The sequence below is a fragment of the Meriones unguiculatus genome, chromosome 1 (genome assembly GCF_030254825.1).
Source record: "Meriones unguiculatus strain TT.TT164.6M chromosome 1, Bangor_MerUng_6.1, whole genome shotgun sequence".
In the NCBI taxonomy this organism is placed as follows: Eukaryota; Metazoa; Chordata; class Mammalia; order Rodentia; family Muridae; genus Meriones; species Meriones unguiculatus.
Window position 1 is genome coordinate 110,184,163 of NC_083349.1, and position 24,942 is coordinate 110,209,104.

The 24,942-nt window shown below is 55.9% G+C and overlaps 1 protein-coding gene across 5 annotated transcripts in view; it reads left to right on the top strand.

Moving 5' to 3' along the window:
* Positions 1-349: 349 nt before the first annotated feature.
* Dnmt3a (DNA methyltransferase 3 alpha) overlaps positions 350-24,942 on the top strand; it is a 106,276-nt gene continuing 81,683 nt past the window's right edge. Inside the window, exon 1 of one of the 5 annotated variants that reach the window (XM_060365227.1) lies at positions 350-370. The gene's annotated coding sequence lies outside the window, so the exon portion shown is untranslated. Of the gene's footprint in view, positions 371-418; positions 558-809; positions 924-1,311; positions 1,466-2,756; positions 5,781-24,942 lie in introns of those variants that run through there. The other 4 variants (XM_060365226.1, XM_021648280.2, XM_021648279.2 and 1 more) reach the window with 4 other exon arrangements.

The following is a 24,942-nucleotide window of genomic DNA, read 5'->3' on the forward strand; positions in this document are numbered from 1 at the left end:
GGGTCGGCCTACCTATGAGGTAGGGTGACATTAGGAAAGGTCAGGACGGTGGCAGGGGCGGGTGGGGGCAGGGAGAGACTGTAGGGAACGGGACCCTGTACCCTGCAATACGAAAGGCTGTTTCCGCCTTCTGAGATTTGGGCCCTGGAGGGGGTGAAGTGTGCCAGGTGGGTGTGTTGTCGGGGGACCCGCCTCAGCACCGAGGGTCTGCAAATAAGCGCGACAGAGGGTGCGGGAGACGCAGCTCGGGACACGGGGGCACTGAAGGGCTGGATGGCGGCTGCTGTCCAGTGGCAGGAGGGAGGAGCCAGACAGGGAGGCTGGGAGTCAGGGGATCCAGCGCCAGGCTCCAGTGATGGTCGCTGGAGAGGTGAGCACCACAGCCCCGGAGCCCTGAGCGCACCCCCACCTCGAGGGAGCCGGGTCTGGCGCGGGTCTGCGGAGGGGCCTGCCGCTGCGGGGGGGGAGGTCTTCTATGTCATTTGGTCCAACCTCCCACCTCCCCAGATCCGCCGGAGCCCACCTGAGGGCATCCAACTCTTTCTGGCCACCTCAAGGTACGCGAAGCCTACGGCCCGCTGGGCGGCCCAGCCCACGGCGGTGCCCGAGGCCCCGGGGTGGCCTCGAGGCGCCAGGTGCTGCGACCTTGGCCGCGCGCGGCCGTCCGGCCACCGCGGCGGCACCTGGCCGGGGGTGGCGACGCGGCTGGGCAGGCGCTGCTGTCCCCGGCCCCAGTGCTGAGGCGCGCGGAGCGCAGTGGGCTCTGGCGGAGGTCGGGAGAACTGCAGGGCGAAGGCCGCCGGGGGCTCCGCGGGCGGCGTGGGGGAGGCTCGGACACCGGCCGGGAGAGGAGGGGCAGCTGTCCCCGCGGCCGGTGCTGGACCGGGCCTGCACCCGGGCGCCCCGCGCCGAAGCCGCGCCAGGTAGGCGGGCGCCGCGAGGCGGGGAGGCTGCGGCCGGGCGGGCGGGCGACCACCCCGAGGGGGCGCGGGGCGGCCGGGAGCGCGGCCCCGGCGGGAGGGATGCCGCGGCCGGGAGCGCCGCAGCCCGGGCGCGGCGGGGTCCCGAACCCGCTCCTCCCGCCCGGGGGCGCTAGGACCGCCCGCCGACCGGGCCGCTCCCGCCGCGGCGCCCCGGGGCCCCCCACCCCGGGGCCGCCGCCCGGGCGGCTCTGCAGCGCCGGGGCCCGAGCCAGCGCGGCCGCGGGGGGCGAGCGGCGGGCGGAGGCCTGGGCGGCGGGCGGCCGGAGGGAGGGAAGGAGGAAGGCGGAGAGAAGGGGCGGGCGGGGGGGGGACCCGGCGGAGGAGGCGGAGAGAGGGAGCGCGACAGCGACGGAGGGAGGGAGCGCGGCAGGCAGCGGGCGGGCCGGGAGGCGGCGCGGGCGGCGGCGCGAGCAGAGGACGAGCCGGGACGCGGCGCCGCGGCAGCAGGGCGAGCCGGGCCGCCCGACCCGCCGGGCCACACGGTAACCAGCGCGCGGCCCGCGGCCCGGGAGCTGGGCGGGCGGGCGGGCGGGAGGGCGCAGCCGGGCGGTGGGGAGCGCGGCTCGGATCCCGCAACTCGGCGCGCGGGGCCGGGGCTGCGGGGCGCGGACGGCCCGGGCCGAGGGTTTGTTTATGTCCCCGCGGCGGCCCGCCCGCCGCCCCTCTCCTGCGCGCCGCCTCCGCCGCGAACGCCCCTCGGCGCCCCCGCCCGGCCCGGGCTCAAGTTCAAGTCCGTACAATGCCGCGGGGGGCCTCGGCCGGCCTGCGCGCCCGCCCGACGCGCGCTGCCGCAGGGCCCCGCCGCCTCCGCCTTCCGGGCTCTGCCCCCGCCCCGGGGCCCGGCCGGGGCCCGCGGCCGCGCGCTGCGGGGTGCGGACCCGGGGCGGAGTGGAGAGGGGAGGGGAGGGGGAGGGGGCGCGGGCGGCCGGGCAGCGCCGCGGCCACGGCAGAAAATGGCAGCCTGGCACGACCCGGGCCCCGCGCCCCGCCCCGCCCCTCCCCCGGGCCCGGAGGCTCGGCGGGGTGGGGGGGACCCCGGAGCCCCCCTCCCCCGGCGGGGCGCGGGGACGGCCGGGGCCCGCGCCGGGGGAGCGCGGCGTCGCGCTCTTCCCGCGGCCACCTGTGGCTCAGGGGTGCGGGGCGCCGGCGGGCCCGGGCGGGGGGCGCGCGCGCGCGGGGAGCGTGCCCGTCCGGGGGGCGCACGCTCCCGCGGGGGCCGGGCGGAGCGGCGCGTTGCGGGAGTGGGGGGCGGGGGGCGTCGCGCCCGGCTCCTCCCTGCCCCCGCTGCGGGCCGTGGGAGCGGGGCGGCGGCGGCGGCGGCGCCGCAGTGTGGGGGCGGGGCGGGAGTGGGCGACGAGCCCCGGGCCGGGCAGCGGGGGACCGGGAGGGGCAGGGGCGGGGGCGGGAGGGGCGAGGCTGGAGACGGCTCCGGTGGGGACGCCGGGGTCGCCCCCCTGCCGCAGGCTCCCCCCCACCCCCGCACACACTCACACGCACCCCCCGCCGGGCCGGTGTAGACGTGTCCTTGAGAGCTTCGCATCTGCACGGTGAAGGACGAGGCCTCGCAGAGGAGGCGGTTCGGGGGAGCTTGGTCCCCTCGTCGCCCGCGCCCCGGGAGACCCCCCGAGCCCTGAGCGGCCGCGGCGGCCGCGGTCCGTGTCCCGCCCTCACCCGGGCTCCCCGCTCCAGGCCGTCATGCCCTCCCTCGTTGGCGCGGACCGAGCTGGCGAGCGTCCAGGGCCCGCCCCCGGCCTCCCCCAGCCCCTCGTCGCGGGGCCCGCAGCCCTGTGGCTGCCAAACTTCATCTTGCTCTCCTGGAGCCTGCCTTCTTTGGGGCGCCCTCTCCCCTCGCTCCCCCCTCAGCTGCATTCCCCCTGTCTCGGCGTCCCCTCCTCTCCTCTTTGCCTGCAAGGCCAGCTGAGTAGGTGTGGGCACCCTGGATGGGAGGAGGTTCCCACCGGGTCTCGGAGCTCCCTTCCCGGGCTCCCAAGGGGAGCTCTCCGTGGCTGCACCTTGACCTAAGATGGCGTCTTGCACCCAGCTGGGCAGTTCTGGCCTGCGTAGGGCTGGGGAGGAAGGGCGGGCTGGGGGCTGCACAACTGCCCCCTCTCAAACCAGAGGGGACGGGAGCCTTCGGGGAGGAGTATCCTCAGCCGGGTGACCCAGCTTGCCCCTCATGGCTGTGCCCAGAGACTGCCATCACCATCCCCGGGGACAGTTCGGTCTTCATGTTTCACCCTGGGCTGCCAGCGGCTGAGTGTCCTCCTGGGCGAGCAGGCGGGCAGGCTGCGCAGGGATTCTGGGATCAGGTGCTGCTCCTCTGTGCCTCCTCCCTCCCGGGCAGATGTGACAGCTGCAGCCTGGGGAAGGAGTCTTGCGTTGCTGGGGTGTTGGGACTGGCCTGTGGGATTTGGGAAGCCCAGCTGCCAGGCAGACCCCCTTTGGGCTATCCCCTGTGCTGGCAGGGGCCATTTGCAGGTAGTTAGTTAGGGCAGTCACTTGCCTTTGGATGGTTGGGTTGTGGAAGTCCTTGTGGGCTCTTGGGGCCAGCTCACTAGTTCTGTCTGCCACTGGGGTTCCTTAAGGCCCTGGTGAAGCTGTTGACAGGTTGTGTGTGTGTGTGTATGTGTGTAACCAGATAGCCCCCCCCCAACTAACTTGTGTCATAGGTCTGGCACCTGCATGCCTCTCCTCTTGCAGCCCCCTTCTCTGGGCCCCGATGGCTCTGGAGGCCTCCGCTGGTGCTTTGGCTTTATCCACACCCCCTCCCGCTCTCCCCCATCAAATCTGCAGCTCCTGATTCCCGGGCTCATGATGGCCCTGCCTTTTCCTTGTTACCTGGCCCAGGCTCTCTAGTGCTTTTGGGGTGCCTAACCCGAGGGAAAGTGAATCCCCTTTAGACTCAAGGAACGGACATCCCAAGTGCAAGGTCGGCCTTGCACACTGGAGGAGCCTAGGGAGGCCGCCAGTGGCCATCTGTCAGGGTGGATCCTGCAGGCAGGATTCCTCCATGGGTGGGGGTTGGATGGAGCTTGAAGGCCCATTCCAACTGGGAAATTCTGTGACTCTGATTTTCCTGGTGGGATCTCAGACCCAGAATAGGGCTAGGGTGGTCTCTTCCCTTCACAGTCGTGGTGCTGGAAAAGGTGGGAGAGAGTAGTGTCTGCCAGGGGGTGGGCTTTGGGGGGAGGTGTGTGTGCTGGCCTGTCAGGTCTGACCGCAGAGGGTGTAAAGAAAACAGCTTCTATGCAGCTTTTGCACTTGGTGCTCTCCTGAAGGCGCGTGTGTGGGAATCTGTGTGGCTAATAGACAGGAGTCTTCCCCAGTCCAGTCTGTGAGGAGTCCCTCCGTCCTTGGGGAGATTTCACTTACCATCTCCACGCACCTGTCCGCCATTCTTTCCAACAAGCCAGCCAGGAACAAGATGAGCTGAAGGATCCTTGTCCGCCATCTCTGGGTGGGAGGAATTGACAGTGGTCTGTTCTCTGGGGAATTCTGGGTGTTCTGTTGGGTATTTAGTGGGGCTCCCATGAGGAGGACAGCTTCGTCAGGCTCCCCAGTCTCTCCCAGGCTGTGGCTCTTTCTCTTATCCCTTCTGTTGGCTATTAGTCCAGTGGTTATGGCCTGCTTAGAGGCCTCCAGGGCCGCTCCCTGTTTGTAGGCCACCTGGAGAGATTAGCTCTCCCCGAGACCCAAGCTCTTTCCCAGAGTCCCTCAAGGCTCCTGTCGTAAGGGAGCTAGATAGAAAAGGGAGTCTCAGCACAGCCCTGCCTTTCAGATGGGTGGACCCTCTTCTAAGATGTTACCATGGATGCTCCAGCCCTCAGGATTGTGGGTAGGAAGAGAGCTAGAGGCTCTGAGAGCACCAAGAGCTGGAACCGGGCCTCTGTGGGAAAGGCCAACGCCAGTTCCTTATGTGGCTGGCTCTTCCACCCAGGGCCTGAGGCAGAAGGGCTACTATATGCTTTGAGCACTCATGGCCATCTCCAGTTTGCTGGCCTACGGTCCCCCCCCACACACACACACACTGATGGTTGAGTGCGGTTGGCTTGTAGACAGAGCTGGCCTGTGGTCCTTGGGAGAGTTGGTTCCACCTCCATTTTAGAAACCATCAGCTTTCTCACCAAGGCTGGGGCTCTGCAGGGACTCTGCTGCTCCCAACCAGGGCTTTAATAGTGAATTTAATGTGCCAGGTGCCCTTCCCTCCACTCCCCTCCCACCCTTGGGAAGAGGGTCTTGCTATGTAGTCAAGCCTAGCTTTGAATTGATTGCCCGGCCTTTGCCTCCCAAGTGCTGGCGTTATAAGGAGACCTCTGTGTAAACTTTAAGGGCTTATTTTTGGGTCTTTGTCTTTTTCTTTTCTTTTTTGAAATCATGGTTACCCACCGAGGCTGGCCTCAAAACTCCGGCACTCAAGCCTTCCTCAGCCTTCCTCAGCCTCTCTTGTATCTAGGGTGACATGCATCTGGCTTCATTTGTCTTTGTTGATTACAGTATTTCTCCCTAAAAAAAAAAAAAATTAGCCAATTGAGTTCCATAAATACAAGAAGTAGCCTGAGCTCTGTGGTGTGTCTGAGCTACCTCCATTTGGCTAATTGTGTGGGCACGATGGGGTCCACGCGGTGTGTGTGCAGACCTGTGTGGACGCAGCAGAGCTTTCGGTACGTGAGCCAGGCCAGCGTGGCGTGAGCAAGGGTCCTGAGTGAGGAGGCGGCAACTGTTGACTCAGCCAGCTACGGGACTTCACTGTTGGCTCCCGGGATGTGTGGAAGAGCCGGTCACCGTCTTAGCCCACGGGTCAGTGAATGTGTGGGTCGCTGTCCCTGCTCTCTGCATTCGGGTGTTGGCACGCAGGGGTGGGATGGGGTTGTGTGGCCTGCTTTGAAAAGCCCCACCTACTCTTCCTGCCACTTAAGAAGACCTTGGTTAGGGGAGGACTGCGCTGGCAGAGCCTGAAAACCATGGCCGTCTGTCTCCGCTCTCTCAGATGGTTTGTCAACAGGTTGTGGGAGCACCTTGAGTGCTCACCCTGCCTTGAATTCAGCACCATTTCCCCTCATGTTTGCTTCTGCTTGTCTGAGGCATTCCCTGTGAGCAGGGCCCAGTGCCCACTTTGAGGAGTACCCAACTAATTAATTAACAGCCGCAGGGGTGCTGGAGAGGGAGTCCCTGCCAACTGAGGGGTCAGGACATAGCTTAGGAGGAAGGGGCCGCACGCACCGACGGCTGCAGAGCCCAGGCCTGGAGTGGGGGAAGGATCATCTGGGACAGCGGCTGTGTGAGCCCATTCCGCCTCTGGTGGACGCCTGGGGAGGTGGAGGAGGCCTGGCAGGGAGGGGCTGGAATCTTAGGCTTCCTGTTAGTTCTGAGAGAGGGTCCTTTTACTTGGTAATTCCTGTGTGTGCCCACGGAGAAATGACTAAACCGCCCTGCAAAGACTTGTGGAAGGAGAGCAGGCCAGGCCAGCTGAGCCCAGGTGGTACAGGATCTTGATTCTCCACAGTCTGTAGGCTGGGGCTTAAGAGCTCAGACTTGGGACAGGAAAGCATGGGCTCAGTTGCATAGCCCCAGGAGGGGTCTGGGCACCAAGGGAGAGAGGCCCAGCCAAGGTCCCCCGGTGCTGCCACCGAGAGCAGCAGCGGTGTGGATAGCAGGCAGAAGAGTCGCCGTTGCTCTTCTGGGCTCCGGAGACCCTCCTGCATCCGGAACATTCCTGCAGGGGACTGGAGGGGAGATAGAGGTAGACCAAGCCTCTACAGCTCTGCCTTGCCTTCCCCACCCTCCTCCTTACCAGGGAGATGCCTAGACAGCCAGCCCAGGGCCAACAGGTGTGAGTGCTGCTCCATAGTCGGTGGGGGTGGGGAGGTGGGGGGTAGGTTCAGGGCCCTCCCAGCCAGATCTCAGTTACTGACCACAGGAAAGTCCTGTCTGGAAGACGAGTGAGGGAGAAGTGTGGGGACTGGGGCCTCCCTAGCGGAAACCTACTGTGGTGGGCATATTTGCCAACAGTGCCTGTGGCTCTGCACTGCCCTCAGTCCTTCTTGGCCCTCGCTGACCCCTAAGGCTTCTCGACCTTATTAGGATACAGGGCCAGTTTCCCCATCTGCCATCCCCACCCCCACCCCGTGGTCATTCCTGTTGATCCTACCTCTGTTATAAATGTCAAGATCATCCTTCATTCTGAGCCTGTTAACTGTCCTGTGTGGGTGTGCAGATGGGGTGGCCATCTTGTGGCCAGTGATGGGGTTGGGGGGTTCCTGACTCCCAGCCCAGTGTTCTTTTTCTTTTTTGGTTTGGTGTGGAGCTTTGAGGCGGTGTCTCAAGTTAGCAGAGGCTAGCCCCATATTCATGGCACTCTTCCCACTTTAGCCTGCTGGGATTCTAAATGTGAACCTCTGTCCCCGGCCCCAGTGCTCCCCAGTGGTGGAGGCTGGTGCAGAAGACAGTTCGGGCGACCATTCTGAAGAAATGAGATACTTAGGGCTGTGACTCTGGGGTTGAGGGGTCAGAGCTGTGGCCTGGATGTGTGCTGCTTTACTGAGACTGTCTGAGTGGGCATGACCCTGAAGCGTGCCTTCTCCATTTCCCAAAGGACTCTGGGATGCCCCGCCCATGCCAGGCATCTCTAACACCCTGGCTGGCAGAAGCTATCGAGAGGAGGACTCCTGATGGAATGGGCCTGTGTGATTAATACAGAGTCCGAAAGTTTACAAATAAAGGGTTAGGGTCACATATCTATAAACATACATACAGATATAGTGTATATGAAGTGAGGTGAGGATATCTGTTCTGCTTGGTTGAGTGTCCATGGGGTGCTCTTGGTCACCCAAAATTGCAATGTGCTTAATGTAATCTCTTACCTTTGTAGACCAGGCTGGCTTTGAATTCTCTGCTTTCCAAGTGCTAGAGGTAGAGCTCTTTTTTTTTTTTTTAAGCGCTTTAAAATTTTTATTGTGTTTGGGTGAGTGTGTGTTACACACATGCATGGCAAGCGTGTGGAAGCCAGAGGACAGCTGTGGGAGTCTTCTACCATGTGGGTCAATTTTAATTAAAAAAAAAAAAAAAGCGAGGTGGTGGTGGCACACATCTTTAATCCTAGCACTCAGAAGGCAGAGGCAGGCAGATCTCTGAATTTTGAGGCCAGCCTGGTCTAAACAGGACAGCCAGAGGACACAGAGAAACTTTGTCTTGGAAAAGCAAACACACATACAGAAAGAACGAGAGAGAGAGAGAGAGAGAGAGAGGGAGAGGGAGAGAAAAGAAGAAAGAAAAAAAGAAAGAGGCAGGCCAGTCTCCTGTGAGTTTAAGGCCAGTCTAGTCCACATAGTTCCAGGCTAGTGTCCTGCATAGTGACACCATGTCTCAAAGGCGGGAAAAAGCCAGAATTATTCATATTTATAGGTTAATGAATGCATAGAAAACATTTCCCTGTAAGGATACACACCAACCTATCATCAAGAACACCACCCTCTTTTTTCATATATTTCTGTATTCTTTGAAAAATCTAAATGATGTAGTGACAACAACAAAAAATAAAGTCATACCTTAAAAGGGGGCAGGGTAGAGCCGTATTTTATCCAGGAACTCGTGAAGTGGACGAAAAGAGTCTTCAGTATGGAGGGCTCCCTTCTCAGTGGCTGGAACCAACGGGAATCCACAACAGAAGCTGAGCGTCTTGGCTCAGGCCTGTGACCGCAGCACTCAGGAGTCAGGAAAATTGCTAAGAGTCTAAGGCCAACCTGGGCTACAGAGCGAGACCCTATCTTGAAACAAACACAAAAAGCTGGACTTGTGGACTTGGGAAGTAGAGGCAGGAGGATCAGTTCCAGAGCATCCTCTGTCTACACAGTGGATTTGAGGACGGCCTGGGCGACGTGCAACTGTCTGTTGGAAGGAAGGGGGGTCCCTAAAAGGCAGCCTCAGGCACTGGGCTGCTGCAGAGCAGGTTTATTGGGAGTCCTGATGAAGGCAGGGCAGGGGGAGTGGGAGCAGGCGGTAGGGACAGACAGTGGGTGAGATTCAGGGAGAGATCTGCTAACAAAGGGAAGATTACACTTTTTGAAAGCTTGTGGATAAGACTATGGAAACAACGCAACAGCCAGAGAGATGTAGCTCAGATAGCTCAGTGATGCAGAGCTCGCAACACAAGCCTGGAGGTCAGAGTTCATCCCCCAGGACAACATAAAGACACCTGTGTGCGTGTGCGTGTGCGTGTGTGTGACCCTTTCATCCTAGCACTTGGGAAACAGGCAGGAGGCCAACCAAGCCTACACGTTTCAAATAAAATAAAATTCCAAATAAATAAATGGCCAGAAATTGATAAATAGTGAGAGTTTGGCTTGAAGACCGGAGGGTGAGGTGACTCACCTCTGCAGGAAGACGCCCGGCTCCAGAAGGGCCGAGAACACACGGCCTTGCTTGCACTCAGTTCCCAGGGACAGAGCCAGCTCTATAGGATCGTGGCTGGACCAGGTGGGGAAGAACAGCTTTGAAAATGCCCCTGAAAGGCATCACTGCAGTGGGCTGCTGTCACCCAAATTGTTCCCTGGGCATTGAAGACAGCTAAAGACCCAGCCGGGGGTAGAGAGCTGGTCCTCCAGGCCAAATCGGTTTGTAGAGCGCCCGGAGAGGCCACGCTCCAAAGAGGAGAGAGTAGGCCTTCAGCAAGCCCTGCCACAGAGATGGGAGTATCTGTAGAATTTGCCTCTCACGTGTGGGCTCAAGTTGTGTCCAGCTCTGATCTGGGAGCTCCAGAGGAGGTGGGTCGCAACAAGTTGGGTGACCACTGAGAGAGGGTTAAGGAAAGGGACCTAAAAACATTCCTTTCCTGGTCCCTTTGCGGGCCTGGGAAGCTCAGGGCCAGTTGGTTGGCAACAGTACCGTGCCCCCTTCCTTTTCTCAGTTCCCTCCCTGGCACTGGCCATGGATGCCTCTTGGATCTGGCTGCCCCTGCTGGAGCCGAGGCTAGAAGGGATAAGAGAGGAAGGAAAAAAGAAGCCAGCGTGGAAGTAAGCCTGGGGCTTGTCCCTCTCCGGTCAGACCCTTAGTTGCAGGCTCGTGGGGACAGATGTGCAGTACAAAACGGGAGAGGCAGGTAGCCCTCGGGCCCGGGGTTAGCATCTCAGCTGCGTTAGCCCTAAGCGATTGGAGCTGCAGGCTTTCTCAGGAAACTGGCGGAGAACAGAAGCTTCTTCTTCTGTCCTTACGCATCGTGGGTACCCGTAAGGAAGTGCCCCTCTTCTTTGCAACAGCCCGTGAGTAAGGAGGGCCCCCACGATGTGAGGATGTGAGATATGTCAGTTCATATATCGTGGGGATCCAGCATAAGTGTGGAGGTCAGGACGACCTGTGGGATGTCTGTGCTCTCCAGCCACCGTGTGGGTACTGGGCATAACACTCAAGTTGTCAGGTTTGGCAGCGGGACTCTTTGTTTCCTGAGCTACCTTGATGGTCTCTCTGTTCCTCCCGCTGCAAAGCTAGGAATTGGCTGCAGAGGATCCTGCCCTAGTGGCATCTCCCGAGCCCTGCCCCCACTCTTCCTCTCTGTTCCTTGGTTTCCTATGGGTTCTGGTCCTGCTGGCACTACTGGTGTTACCCATAGCCTAGAGCACAGGCGGGCCCAGACTGTAACCAACTTGGCAACTGGCATCGCAATGGCTTCTAATGGTTTTCTTGCCAGCAACAGTGTGCTTGTTCTATCCACCCTGAGGCCTGTGGTTCTGAGCCTGGCTGGTAGTAGTCTCAGGGCCTTGCCTGGTACGGGAAGCTCATCTCAAAAGCCCAGTGGGGCTGGGCAGTGCCTCTGCATTTTTTCTCCTGTCAACACCCTTCCAACAGCCTGGCATCTGAAACCCTGGCCCCAAGGTGGCGGGTCTACCAGCCTTTCAGCTCTCTCCTTGGAGGTCCCTTGTTCCAGACGCACAGTGTCCCTATTCATCTCTGAGCACCCTCCCGGGTGCCGCGTGTCGGTTATTACAGATGAGACCCAAAGACCCTGCTCCTTCAGGTGGGAGGTGTGTAAGGGATTGCCAGCGGTGGCCAAACAACAGGAAGGGGGCTCGCGTTCTTGCTGGGACCAGATAAGGGAAGCCTCGTCACAAGGAGGGACTGTCCTGAAGGGAGTTCTGATGGATGTGCTGCCTAAGCTGGAGTTCTGATGGATGTGCTACCACAGCAGTTAGCTAGATGGTCAAGGGCGTTTCAGCTCCATGAGGCTAGAGAGCTGGGCCTGGCCAGGCCGTGGGGAGCCGTGATGTTATCCGCAGATGAGGGTGAGTGTCAGACTTGAAGTCCTTGTCCCTCCCGACCCCCATCTCATCCAAGAAAGGTCGTTCTGGGGCACCAAGGAAGACAGACCGATGTAGACGCCGGTGTAGAAATGTAGCCGCAGCTCTGTGTAGGAGGTGGGTCCGCACCGAGGGCTGAAGGGAAAGAGGAGGCAATGGTGAACCTCTGCTTTCCGTGTGCACAGTAGAGTCCTCGAGGGCTGGGGGGTGTTGCTTACTGGAAGACATTGGGGCTGGGCCTGGGCCAGGCTTACAGAAGGAGGCAAGAGCCTGCGTCAGAAGGCCTGAAGGGGGCGTCCGTGGGATGGGTGAAAAACGTAGGGCCATTGCTTTCATCAGTGCCAGGCGGCCCTGCAGATGTGTGAGGGAGGCTCTGACTTCACCAGGCTTGTGCCACAGGCGCCAGTGTTCCTGGGGTTTGGGGATTTGAACTGGGATGAGCTGCCAGGCCTAGCCCTCCACTCCCAGGCTGCTCCGTTTGGGTAAGTATTACCGTCACCTTCTGAGAATGTCCTTGGATTTGAGTAAAGCTGCCCCTCTCCATTAGGGCCCTGTCTGCCAAAGGGGAGGGAACAAGCTGGGACCAGACTTGTTGGTAAAGCGAATAGAAAAGATACAGAAACTGTTGGAGAGAAAGGAGTCTTTGGTGTTTGATGAAGTAGAATCAAAAGGCTCTCCCCAAAGAATTTTGGGCATAAGAACATGAGCCATGTTGGTATTGCTGAACTCAGGCGGAGGCAGTGTGGCAGTGTGCCAGTGCCACCAGACTTGGCACTGGGCAGACAGGGTTTGACCTTGGTTCTGCTACTTCCTTGGCACGTGTCCTTGAGCGGATTGCCCAGCCTCTCCTGCCTTGATGTTGCCATCTGCAGAGTGGATACGATCTCTCAGGCTGTCACTTTTGTTTATTTGTTTGCTGTGTGTGTGTGTGCTTCCTGGACCAAGCCTGGCTGTTTTCTTTCACTCGTCTTTTGAAAGCCTCCTTAGGCGGTCGGCTTCACAGGTGTTTGAGGATTTCAATCTAACCATGTGTGTTCTTGGTTTGGCAAAGAGGAGGCGCGTCCCCACATGCCTGCCTCCCCTTAACCATCTTGTGAACTGATTGGCGGACATGACGCATGATGTCTCCTGCTCTTTGTAGCTATGTTGGTCTCTATCAGGTGCCAGGAACTTCCTTAGTTTTTTGCCACCAGCCTGAGTACGCTTGAGAGGCTGCTGAGGGGATCAAAGGAGCACAAAGGTGACCGCATGGGGCCACAGGTGAGCTTGGGGGTGATAGGTCAGGACATGGGTGGGCTTCCCTTCTTGCATAGCCAGATCTCTGGAGACAGTGGGTCCAGGTTCCCACGGGGCCATTTAGCTGTATTGTGACCCTGTGACCCTCAGCTATGCCTGCTGGTAGACATTTGAAGATCCTCTGTATTCTCGAGGCTTTGGCCAAAGATGGCTTCTCCTCAGGAGTGTGCATGCTGTTACTGTTGGTCAGAGGGCGGAGCAAGCCTCAGGCTGCCCCTGGCCAGCAGTGAGGCTGGGTGTGGCTTGCTGTGGATCTGCTGCAGAAGCTTCCGAAGGCCTTGACCCTGGCATGGCCCCGGGGAGGCTTTGCCTCCGTGAACTCAGGGTATGGAGGTGTAATCACATGAAACATACAGCATAATTAATCCTGTGTGCTCTTAATGATATGCATAATTGTGCTGCATGGTAATTAGGTGTAAATGGTAAGCAGTTCACATAAATGTTTTTGTAATTGGTATTAATTTTGCGGAGGCAAACCAAGTTTATGCGGTTTCCATCCACCCTTGTTCTGTTATTTTTCTGGTACAGGCGATTCCCAGCTTTTGGAAGGTTCTATTGCAAACGCCTGTTCCTAGGGCAATGTTTTGTATTTTCTTGCAGAACAATGTTGTGGATGGTTAGGAGCTTCCCAAGCTGGTTTCCAAATGCCTCTTTGGCCCACACAGTAGGTGAAATGTGCAGACTCCATCTGTGTGGGGGTGGCTGTGGGGCCCCTGCTCCAGGTGTCCTCAGGGTCTGCAGCTCCTGGAGAGCCGGGGCCTGTGGGTCACAGCCTTCCTGTGTGTCTCTGTGTGTTCCTGTGTCTGTGTCGGTGTGCTCATCTGTGGCTGTGTTTGTGTGACTGCATCCATCTGTGTCTGTGTGCGCATGTGTCTGTGTTTGTGTGTTTTTTGTTTGTGTCACAATGTCTGTGCGCCTCTGTCTGTGTATCTGTGTTGATATGTATGTGTCTGTATGAATCTGCGTGTATTCATCATGTTGCTATGTGGCTCTGTGCATGCTTGTGTTGGTGTCAGGATGTTTGTGTTTCTCTCTCTCTCAATCTGTGTGTGTGCATGCATGTGCACCTGAGTTTGTGTGTGTGTGCTTGGTCTCTGTGAATTTGTTGGTTTGCATACATCTGGGTCTCTGCAGCTAACAGGACTTTCTAAGGCCACCCTAGAAGGAAGAAAGTTGTGACCCTGAATCCAGGCTGCAGCAGACAGCTAGGAGTGTGAGCTAGCTTTCCAGACAGTCTAGGTGGCCTGGCCTTTTATCTCAGGTCACAATAGAATAACATTGGCCAAGCATCTTCCTTATACTACACACCTAGCTAAAACATTTAGCTCGTATGTTCTCTTATCTTGAGGTAGACTTGTAAGATGAAGAGTCTCATTCACCCCACTTCACAGATTAGGAAACTGCACCCCACACCTCTAAATGTTAACTCTTCTCACCAATGGCATGGTTTGGGGCCTTGTGGAGAGCAAGGAAGCAGGCCAGGACCTGTGGAGAGTTCTAAGAGCCGCTCCCTCCTGCCTTGTGTCTAAGGAGGAGTTGAGCCTCACCTGTACCCCCCTCCCCAGGTCCTGGAGACCCTGGGGGACCTCCCAGTTCTGATGTAGGAGCAGTCAGCTCCATAGTTATTGGCAGCTCTGTGGAGAAAGAGGGTAACAGTGGGTCTGGGGGAAGCTTGGCTGTGGTGCTGTGGTAAAGAGGAGTTGCAGACATGCCAGCTTCCAAGGGTCCCAAGGGGCAGGAGGCCAGACCCTTCCTGGCATCCTTATGATCCCAACACCTGGGCACCTGGGGGCAGGAAGGCCTGTCAGATCCATGGCAGGTGTCTTTTTTGGTCTGGAGATGGTGGCCTAGAGCCTCAGCTCTGCATGGCCCTTCCATACTGTGGGGCTCACTCTAGGCACCGCAGCACTGTTCCGGGGAAGTCGCAGCTGCCTGGGAGTGACTTTGCACGGTCCTCTCTGCCTCAGGGATCACCCAGAACAGGACAATGGCCAGCCCCAACTGTGGGCTCTGATGAGGAAAAAAAAACAAGACTCGAACCTTGACCTCATAGGTTTGGGAAACTAGACGCATCTATATACATGTGCTGTGTGGCGTGACCACCCACAGACACTTATAGCCCCTGGGAAGGTGGTCAGGGAGGGATAAATGAAGGAGATATGTCAGCCTGAAGGATGGGGTGAGGGGACCTCAGGGGGCTTGGGAGGGCCCCCTTTCGAAGGAGAATGGTGTGAACAGATTGTGGAAGCAAAGTGTCAGCTGAGGACGTGACAGGACACGGAGTAATGGGCTTCAGCTGGGAGAGGTGCGGTCAGAGGCGGCTGCCAGAGTAAGAACAGAGCAGTGTGGAGGCCGGTGGCGCTTCATCAAGAGAGCGTCTGCATTCTGTACAATTCCCCCTTGTAAGTGTGCAATGCGATTGCTTTAAATGCCCTCCAGGACTGCGTCCCTCACCGCAGTCGGTTGTAACTTCTCACAGGCATCAGATTTGGGTTGCACGGGGGGGGGGGGGGGTCCTGTGTGGACATTGTGCTGACAGGGTAGGCTGGAGGGAGAGACCAAGCCAGGCTCCCCAATACTGTGTGGTCACCAAGGTTATTGCCGAGTGACGAGGCCCCTGCAGTGAACTGAAGAGTGAGTAAGCGACTGTGGAGGATTGGGCTGTGGAGACTGAGGGGAGAATGTGGGACCCGAGTCTCTCTGTGGCTTTGATCATGGCTGGCTGAGGAGCATGGAGAGAAGCTGGGAGATAGAGGCAGCTCTAGAGGCCTGGTTCTCAGGAGCAGAATTTCCCCTGTGCATCCAGGTGGGCAGGCAGAGACGATAAAGACCCACAGAGCATTGCAGGGGGAGGAGGTCTGTGTTCTTTAAGCCTGGGGATCTTAGGGGAAAAGGACAGAGCTGAGTGGAAGTCAGCGCAGTGGCGCAGCAGAGAAGACAGGATGGCTTCCGGGTTCCGGGAGAGCCGGCTTCGTACCAGCCCTGGGTGCAGCACAGGGCGGCAGACCCAGAGCACAGCAGGGGCTGTGAGCCTCCAGAAGCACACTGGCATTCTGTACACGATTGCTAAGGAGGAGGAGGAGTGTCTGAAGCGGGGGTGGGGGGGTGAGGGGGAGCTGGCAGGGCTCTTAATAAGCTCAAAGACCTTAAGGAAGGACAAAGCCCTTGAGGACATGAGTGCCTGTGTCACCAGGTCCATCGGGAGACAGAAACCACATGGTGTTTTGAACAAGAAAAGTTTAATATGAAGAACTATTAATCGTAACAGGGGGTTGGAATAATAAGGGTTGGTCAGCCAGGAAAAAAAAAAAAAAGAACTCTAGCGAATATAGAAGTAGCGGCCATGAGAGCAGCTTTTACCCCTATAATTGCCACAGTACTCAGGGAAGAGGCTGCCCCCCAGGGCTGAGAGTCAGCTGTTGATGGAGAGGGTGTGGCCACGGCAGAGGCGTCACCAGTGCCTAGAGTGGGTGGATCTTAGTGGAGGTCTGTGTTCTGGACCATTTGGGTCTGAAGGAGGCATCTTCCTCGAGGTACCACTCAGCTCCCCAAGGGAACGCCGCTCTCCTGCCTGCAGCCAGATGCTGCAAGAGTGCAAGAGCTGAGTGCTGGGAAGTTTGGTCTCCTGTGAGGGAGCCGGATGCCAGAAAGTGATGTGTATGCTGTATGATACAGGAACCTTCAGGACAGCACACTGGGTCCGGGAAGGATGGCTCCCTCCTTGAACATCTCCCGTGCCACCATGGCTGCTGCTTTCTACTCCTTCCTCCTTCCTCCTTCCTCCTTCTTTTATGGTTTTCCAGACAGGGTTTCTCTGTGTAGCCCTGGCTCTTGTAGAATTCACGTTGGAGATCGGGCTGTCTTTTATGGTTTTCCAGACAGGGTTTCTCTGTGTAGCCCTGGCTCTTCTAGAATTCACTCTGGAGATCAGGCTGTCTTTTATGGTTTTCCAGACAGGGTTTCATGGTGTAGCTCTGGCTATTCTGGAACTCACCCTGAAAACCAGGCTGACCTCAAACTCAGAGATCCGCCTGCCTCTGCCTCCGGGATTAAAGGTGAGCGCCACCACTGCCCTGCTCTCCAGTGTCATACTAAGTTTTACATTGTACCAGCCAGCACAGGAGAAATTTAAAGGGCCTGCATATTTTCTCAGAGAAGGCATTGAAGGGTATTAGGACCTGGTAGAGTTTAGTTAACCCTTTGGCCACATGGCTTCTATGTGCATCTATCCTGGCCGCCCCTGGCCGCCCACACAGCAGCAGGGTAACTGGGCATCTGTCTACCTGTCCAGAGTTATCTTTACAAAGTGCCAATGTTGCCTAGTCATGGTGGCGCAGACCTGTAACCTCAGCATTTGAGAGGTAGAGGCTGGAGAGATGCCTCAGCAGTTGAGTGCACTGGCTGTTCTTCCAGAAGACCGGAGTTCGGTTCCCAGCACCCACATCAGATGGCTCACAGTTTCTTGCAACCCAAGTTATAGATAAAATTCAAAAAAGTCCCGGTTTCTGCGTTTGTTCACAGGCCACATTTGCGATCTGGTTTCCTCCTGTTACCAATTCTGTGTTAACTGTGCTGGAAGCCTGGAGAGTGTCAGCCTCTGCTTCACTAGTGACCCAAGCCTCCATCCTTCCTGAAGGAACTAAACCCTCTCCTCTCTCACTTGGGAGAGTGGAATTCTAAGATCCGAGGGAGATGTTTCCCTAACTTCTAGCCTTCCTGGGCCCTGCTGTGTACCAGCAAGGCTTACTGATAGGACCAGTCACTCCAGACACTGAAGGAAGTCTGTGTTTCCAGATAGTTGAGTCAGTGGCTCCAGGGGCCAAAAAAAAAAAAAGCCAGGCAGATGTCTCACCTTCTCACAGATCCATTTTTGAGGCCTGCTGGTGAAAGCGTTCTTCTCAGGATCAAGTGAGTTGAAAGGTGTTGGAGGGGAGCAGGAGCCAGATGAAGGGGGCTGGGGAGTGTGGGTGAGGAGGCACTGCAGGGTGGCCATTCTTTCCCTGTTTGTTTTTATTTTATGTGTACTGGTGTTTTGCTTGCATGTATAATCTGTGTGAGGGTGTTGGATCCATTGGAGTTACAGGCAGGGATGAGCTGCCAGGTGGGTGCTGGGAATTGAACCCTGGTCTTTTGGAAGAGCAGCCAGTGCTCTTAACTGCTGAGCCATCTTTCTAGTCCCTAGTTTCTTTGTTGTTGTTTCTTTTCAATGTCTATTTTTATTTTTGTGTGGCTCGTTCTTGAGAGAAACATAGCTGAGGTCCAGGAACCACCTCCTGAAGAGGGTAGCAGCTGCCACAGAACTCATCAATGACCACATGGGTCTTCAAGCTTGGTCGCCCTGCAGTCCTCCCTGAAGGACCATGGGAAGTGGGTCTTCTGTGGCCCACACCCAGCAACAGGCACTCCTTTACGAAGTCTGTGGTGGCTCGTGTTGAGAACAATCCCAGCTCTTTCACAGCATCTATTTTGGGCATAAACCTTTTCATCTCTCTGCGTTAGGGGCTGTGTCATGGTAACCATTAGCGCAAGCACAGGAGTCTGTGATTCAGATTCCCCCACCCCCACCCCCGGGCTGCCGTAGTGGCGGGAGGTATGTCATGCTCATGAGAGCGTCTGGTGGCGTGCTATGTATGGCTTTCGGGGAGTATGAGAGCCTTTCATGATGACTCCTGAGTCAGGCTCTGAAGTGGGGATGGGACGGCAGGACTGCTGGCCTGTCACCGGAGGCTTTTGGTATTCTGTGGGCAGCTGGTGGGCCAGGTGCAAGCGACACTTCTGAAAGTGGGAGCAAACAGGATGGTGATGTCATCTCGCCCAGAAGTGGAACCTCCTCCTGTCCCTTCTACCCGGCCTCAGCCCTGTGACCCACAGAGGCTCTGGCAGGAGGCGGGGAAAACCCTGCTGGACCGCTCAGCTCCGCACTTCGACCACCGTGGTGAATGATGGGGTGACGTGGGGGATATACCCATCAGCCACAGAATCCACTTCCACCTCTTTCCCAGATAGGAAACTCAGCTGTGCGGCCATTGCGCGGGAGCTGGGGTCCCTCAGGCCGCTGGCAGGAGCACTAACTCTACCTTTGGCACTGGGATCTCTGCTTACTATGCCCTGCTGGGTACTGCCCTGTTTCAAGGGCTGTGGAGTGAGCTGGACCTGGATCCATGAGCGTGTGCTGGAATGTCACAGCTTGCGCTCCTTAGGAACCCTCTTTAAAACATGGATGACAACAGAACCTGCTTCTTAGATTTGTTGTGAGGACTGAATGCCACAGCTCACCTGCCCTCTAGCACAGTGCTCGTCACCCGCAGGCACTCACTCGGCAAAGAATCAGATGAATAAATGAACTCCTCCTTTGTAAGGAGATTGCAGTTAAGCCTGGCAGTGGTGGCCTTTAATCCCAGCACTCGGGAAGCAGAGGCAGGTAGATCTTTGTGAGTTCGAGGCCAGCCTGCCTGGTCTACAGAATGAGTTCTAGGACAGCCAGGCTACACAGAGAAACCTGTCTCAAAAAAACCAAAAAGAAGGAGGAGGAGAAAGATTGCAGTTGTGTCCTATCCTCTACCCAAACTAAAGGGGGAAAGTAAGAAGGGATGGAGATGGTTTTCTGACCTATCAGTGCCCAAAGTGAGCGTAGCTACAAAGGTCCTGAGCTAATTATGAGAGACTGTGATGGGCAGGGCGGCCTTTAAACCTTGCTTTCTTATGAACACCGATCTTAGGCAGCTTAGGAACCTTCTCAGACCTCATTTTCCTCATCTGGAAAATGGGGATAAAAATAGTGCTTGCTCCAGATGGTGGGGGCGCGGCGTGAGAATTAAAGAAATGTTGACATCGTAAAGCTTTATTCACAAGCGTGGGGTGGAGCGGCGTGGCGTAGGAGCTCGCAGCTTCCAGTTGAGCGACGTCCACTTGTGGGCACTCCAGGGATTTTGAGAAAAGAGAGAGATCTGTGGGTGGATGAGTCAGGCTCTTAATAACTGTGAAGATTTATCGATGTTTTCTCAATGCCAGGCACTCTAGGAAGCATTTTTAATTCATTACTTTTCCAGTCTCCCCGTGGCTCTATGAGGCTAGTGCTGTTATTCCCCCCATTTTACAGCCGAGGAACCCGAGGCACAGTTTTGTATCAGGCCAACCTGATTCGAAGAAAAAAGGTCGAGGTTTGAACCAGCCTGGCTCCCTGGAGGACTTCCCAGAGCTTGAGACTGGCTCCTGAGTCAGGCTCCCCATCAGCCTCCTCAGACCCACTCACACAGTCCAGGAAGTTCCCTCGCTTCAGGGGGCCCCTGCCCAGACAACTGTCATCTTTGGTTCCTTTCCCTCATCCCTTGGTTCTTTGTCCTGGCCCCTCCCTGTTTGTCCCATGTGGCCTCAAGACAGTGGCTGACGCCCCTGACTCGGTTTTGGCTCTTCTCATCTTTCTGTACCATCAGTTAAAGTCCCAGGTAAGGCCTCTGATTGGCTCTTTCCAGTCACATTTTCACTCTGCACTAGGGTGGGTCTAGGGGTGTGGGGGAATGCAGGCACGATCAAAACCTTCAGAAATCCCCAGAGGGCTGGAGGTGGGTAGGGAGGGGCTTCTGGGCTCTGGTTTTGGGACTATTTGGGTAGAGCAAGGGTTCAGGCCTCTGAGTGCTAAGGGGTTATTTTGGCTGAGAGTGACGATACACAGGCCCTAGCTGAAGTGGGAGCAAAGGAGGAGCTGAGACGTGAGGCATCTCGTTGAGGTGTTGAGGAGGTTGAGCCTGGAGAGGAAGGTGGAGATGGTGTTGGGGACAATGGGACCAGCTTGAGGCCCCAGAAGGAGGCTGCATGAGGCAAGCTGTGTTCAGCATTGACACCCCCGGTGTGGGAGCGATGAAAATGAGTTGATATCATTGGTGTGGGTCTGGCCGGAAGGTTGTACATTGGAGGGCTGACTGGATACTTCGTGAGGGACAGGGTGCGTGCTGGGAGGGAGGGAGGGAGCTGGTGATGGAGCTGTGGGGGCGTGAGGAGCCGGGGTTGTTTGCTCTGTGGGATGTGGTGATTTCACAGAACGACACAGCGGGTGAATAGTCCCTCCTGTTTCTGGAGGAGAGATGGAGGCTGCACACCATGGGTGGCCACAGTCCTGGTCCCTCCTGATAAAACATCGTCTTTTCCAACAGTAGCACAGACAGACGTAGCACTTGTCTGCTCCTCTGCTTTCTGTGCCTCCTCAGAGGATGCTACCTCTGCTGTTTTTACACGTTTCCTCCAGCGATCTTACTTCTGCCTCTGCACATAATGAACACATAATGATCTGTCTGTATAGACATGTTTTTCATTGATTTCCTGTTTAATAGATCCTCTTTTGAAAAATCATTACATCTTATTTGTGTGTGTGTGTGTTCGTGTGTGCTCGTGCACGCTCGCCTGTGTATAGAGGTCAGAGGACATCCTGCAGGAGTCAGTTCTCTCCCTCTACTGTGGTATTAAACTCAGGTCATCAGGCTTGGCTGAAGGCGCCTTTATCCACTGAGCTATCCTGCCCACCTCTGATTAATAGATCCTTTTTAAGCCCACAGGCCCTTTCCACTCCCCCACCATCCTAAACAGTGTTTGTGGTTGGCTTACTATTGACAATACTCTGCTGATATTCATTCAAAAATGTCTGTTATGCTTATGTCCACACACGTAGCTGTTGGCGTCTAACAGGCATAATAAAAATGGCCGAGTTCTTCAGGCATGGTGGCCCACGCCTTCCATCCCAGCACTTGGGAGGCAGAGGCAGGTGGACCTCTGTGAGTTCAAGGCCAGCCTGGTGTACAGAGCGAGTTCCAGGATAACCAGGACTACACAGAGAAAAATTTTGTCTCAAAACGCCCCCCCCCCAAAAAAAAAGGCAAGGCTATGTTTAAATTCCCTGAACTTATGGATATGTCACTTCTTATGACCAAAGGGACTTAGCAGATGTGATCAAATTAAGACCTTGAAACGGAGGCAGACGTTATCCTGGATCATCGGAGCCTGTGACCACAGGGGTCCTTAGAAATGAAAGGTGAAGGCAGGAGCAGAGTGGCAGTCTTGTGATGAGGGAGACTAGTGACCCCGGGGAGGGCTGTGAGCAGAGGAAGGGAGTCAACCTCCAGAAGCTGGGACATGTGGGAGAGCGGATTCTCCCTAGGCTCCGTAGGAAGGAATGCAGCCCTGCCAGCACCTTGACCTTAGCCTTAGGGAGACCGTTAGGATCTCTAATGCTCAGAGTTGCCAGATAAAAAATCTGTTCTTGTAAGCCATTAATTTTGTGTTGCAGAAAAGATGTGTGCAGTGTACAATGTGCGTGTGTGTGTGTGTGTGTGTGTGATGTGGTGTGTGTAAACACCTTTGCTAAATCAACATAATTACATTATTATGTCAATGTAACTGTTATTCACAGCTGAGCCTAACAAGTTTCCTTTTCCTTTTTTCCCTATAGTTAGTAGTTGCCTTGTTTTCATCCTGCCTGTTGCTAATTCTGTCTCTTGTCTACTGATGGCCTTCAGGATGGCTTTGCATAGAGACAGTAACAGTGGGTTGAAAGCATTTCTGTCCACCTTTGGAGGTCTGTACCCTCTCACCCTGGGTCCACCATCCTCTTGGCAAGTGGCCGTGGTAGCTGACATTCATGATGTCCCTCTGTGGTCGTCCGTGGAACTCTCTACCTATCGGCTGTGGCTGTTTTATGCTCTCCTCTTGCTCACTTCATCCCGCTAATTGGAGCGTGTCCTCCAGGACAGGTGACTGACTATCTGAACACAGCCAGTGTGCCTGGGTCCTGGCTGTACAGTAGAAGGACAGGGACTAGAAGATGTCCCTGCCGCTCATCAGGTCCAGCCATGGCAATGCCGAGTCGAGGGTCAGGTGGTCACTTCATAGTATCTTTTTAGCTTCCCAGCAGAGAATCCTTTCCCTCGTCTCCTGTGCTGGTCCCCTGTACTGTAGACACTCCCCCACTTCCTCCGAATAGAGTGTGAGACCTCTGTTCTGGAAGGTCTCACACTTAAATGATGATGACATGGCGGGGTAAAGACCTCCCAGAAGTAAGAATTCTCTTTTTTTCTTCTCCCCCAGGTAATATCTTACCATGTAGCTTTTACTGGCCCGAAACTTCCTATGTAGACCAGGCTAGTCTTAAAGTCACAGCAAGCCCCCTGTCTCAGCCCACCAAGTAGCTGGGTTGACAGTTACACACAATCGTGTTTCTTTCTTTTCTTTTTAATGAACCACTTCTGTTAAATGACGGGTGGTAACTGGGCAGTGTGGCGCACACCTTTATTTCCAGCGCCGGGAGGCAGAGGCAGGCGGATCTCTGTGAGTTCAAGGCCAGCCTGGTCTACAGAGTGAGTCCTAGGACAGCCAGGGCTACACAGTGAGACCATGTTTCGAAACAAACAAACAACAACAATAACAAAAATGACAAATAGTAATTGTACAGGTTTTGGGGCAAATCGTCGGATATTTTGGCTTGTGTGACAGTGCATTTGAATGTGCGTGCACGCGCGCATGCGCGGGGAGGGGGAGGCGGGGAGACACTACTCTATCTGACCAGCAAGCGTCTGATGGTTCTCCTGTTTCCACTTCCCTCTTCTGGCACAGGGGTGAGCTGGGATTGCGTGTGCTCCTGCCCCTGCCTGCCTTTTGTGTGAATTCTTGGCATTTGAACCCCTGTCGTGCCTGTCTGTCAAGCACTTCGCCTCCCCTGCCTGCACTGTGGTGCTTCAGGCTGTATAAAGGTGCCAGTCTGGTCAGGGCATTGGCCTAGCCATCTCCTCAAACACCGACGGTTTCTCTGTGTTAGGAACAGTCAAACTCTTCTTATTAGCTATTTTGAAGTGTAACATTAATTGGTGCTGGCCACGGTTGCTTTTCTGTGCTTTAGAGCATTGAAAGTTACTCCTTTATGGGGCTGGAGAGATGGCTCAGCAGTTAGGGTGCTCGCTGCTCTTGCAGAGGGCCTGAGTTCTGTCCCGGCCCTTCTGGCTGCCATGGGATCCGGTTCCTGGAGTTTCAACGCCCTCCCCTGGCCTCCGAGGGTACCCACTCTCACGTGGCGTACATAGTCATAGCCACATTGAAAACAAACCTTTAAAATAAAAGTTATTACCTTAGCTGGTGGTGGTGGTGCACGCCTTAATCTCAGTGCTGGGTGGAGTTGGAGTCAACGTTAGGCAGCCTGGTCTACAGAGGGAGTTCAAGGACAGCCAGGGCTACACAGAGAAACCCTTGAAACAATTTATTACTTGTATCTAGGTGTATCCCTGCACTCATTAACCATCTTTTCTCATCCACAGTCCCTTTCCTCCTTCTGGTAACTGCTACTCTGTACTTTATTTCTGTGAGACCAACCTGTCAAACAGCTTTCTCCTTCCTCCCTGAGGCAGGGTCTCACTGTAGCTCTGGCAGCCTTGGAACGTGCTTTGCAGACCAGACTGTTTCTAGACTCACAGAGATCCACCTGTCTCTGCCTCCCAAGTGCTGGGATTAAAGGGGTACACCACCAAGCCTGTGAATGATGCCATGTGGTCCTTGTTTTTCCGTGCCTGACTTATTCCTTAATCTAAGGTGGGCCAGGCTCTTCCACATTGCTGCAAATGACAGTTTCATTGTTTTGTAACGGAACAGTAACTGGATTGGGCACACAGCCCCTATTCTCTTTATTTGGTCACCATTGGCAGGAACCTACGTTGATCTCTGGTGCAAACAGCACCTCAGTCCTGGAGTACAGGTGTCCCTTTGGCATCATTCATCTCTTTTGGATTCATATAGGTATGGTGGTAGGCTAGTGGAATCCTGGATAATTTGGTAAATCATTTTATTTCTGGTCAGGTCAGCCATTGAGTTTTGTGTTTCTACTACCATGATTTTGTGTTTGTAGAATTCCCGTTTTGTTTTGTTTTTAAGGTGCATTTGTTTTTAATGATGTGAGGCGTATGTGAGTGTGGATATGCAGAGAAGCCAGGGGTGACCCATCTCCAGGTGTTAGACTTGCAGGTGGTTCTAGGCCAGCTGACACGAGTGCGGAGCGCTGGAGCTGAACTCTGACCTCTTTGAGGCGGTGTGCACTCTTGACCGCTGAGCCATCCCTCTAGCCGCCAGCAGCTCTTCTCTGATCTCCAGCTTTTCTTTTTCATTCCTAGTTAACATTTGTTTCTCTGGGGTCCTCCTTCCACCGGTGTGTTTTGTTGCACTCAGCTTGGTTTTATTTATCCTGGTCCCTAACTTCCAAGGCAGAGGCTCTCCTAAAATATCTATTGGCCCTTGGTTGACCTTTCTAGATCAAGAACTGCAGGAGGCAGAGGCAGGCAGAGCTCTGTGAGTTGTTTCAGGCCAGCCAGGGCTACCTAGTGAGACCCTTTCTCTGAATGAATGAATGA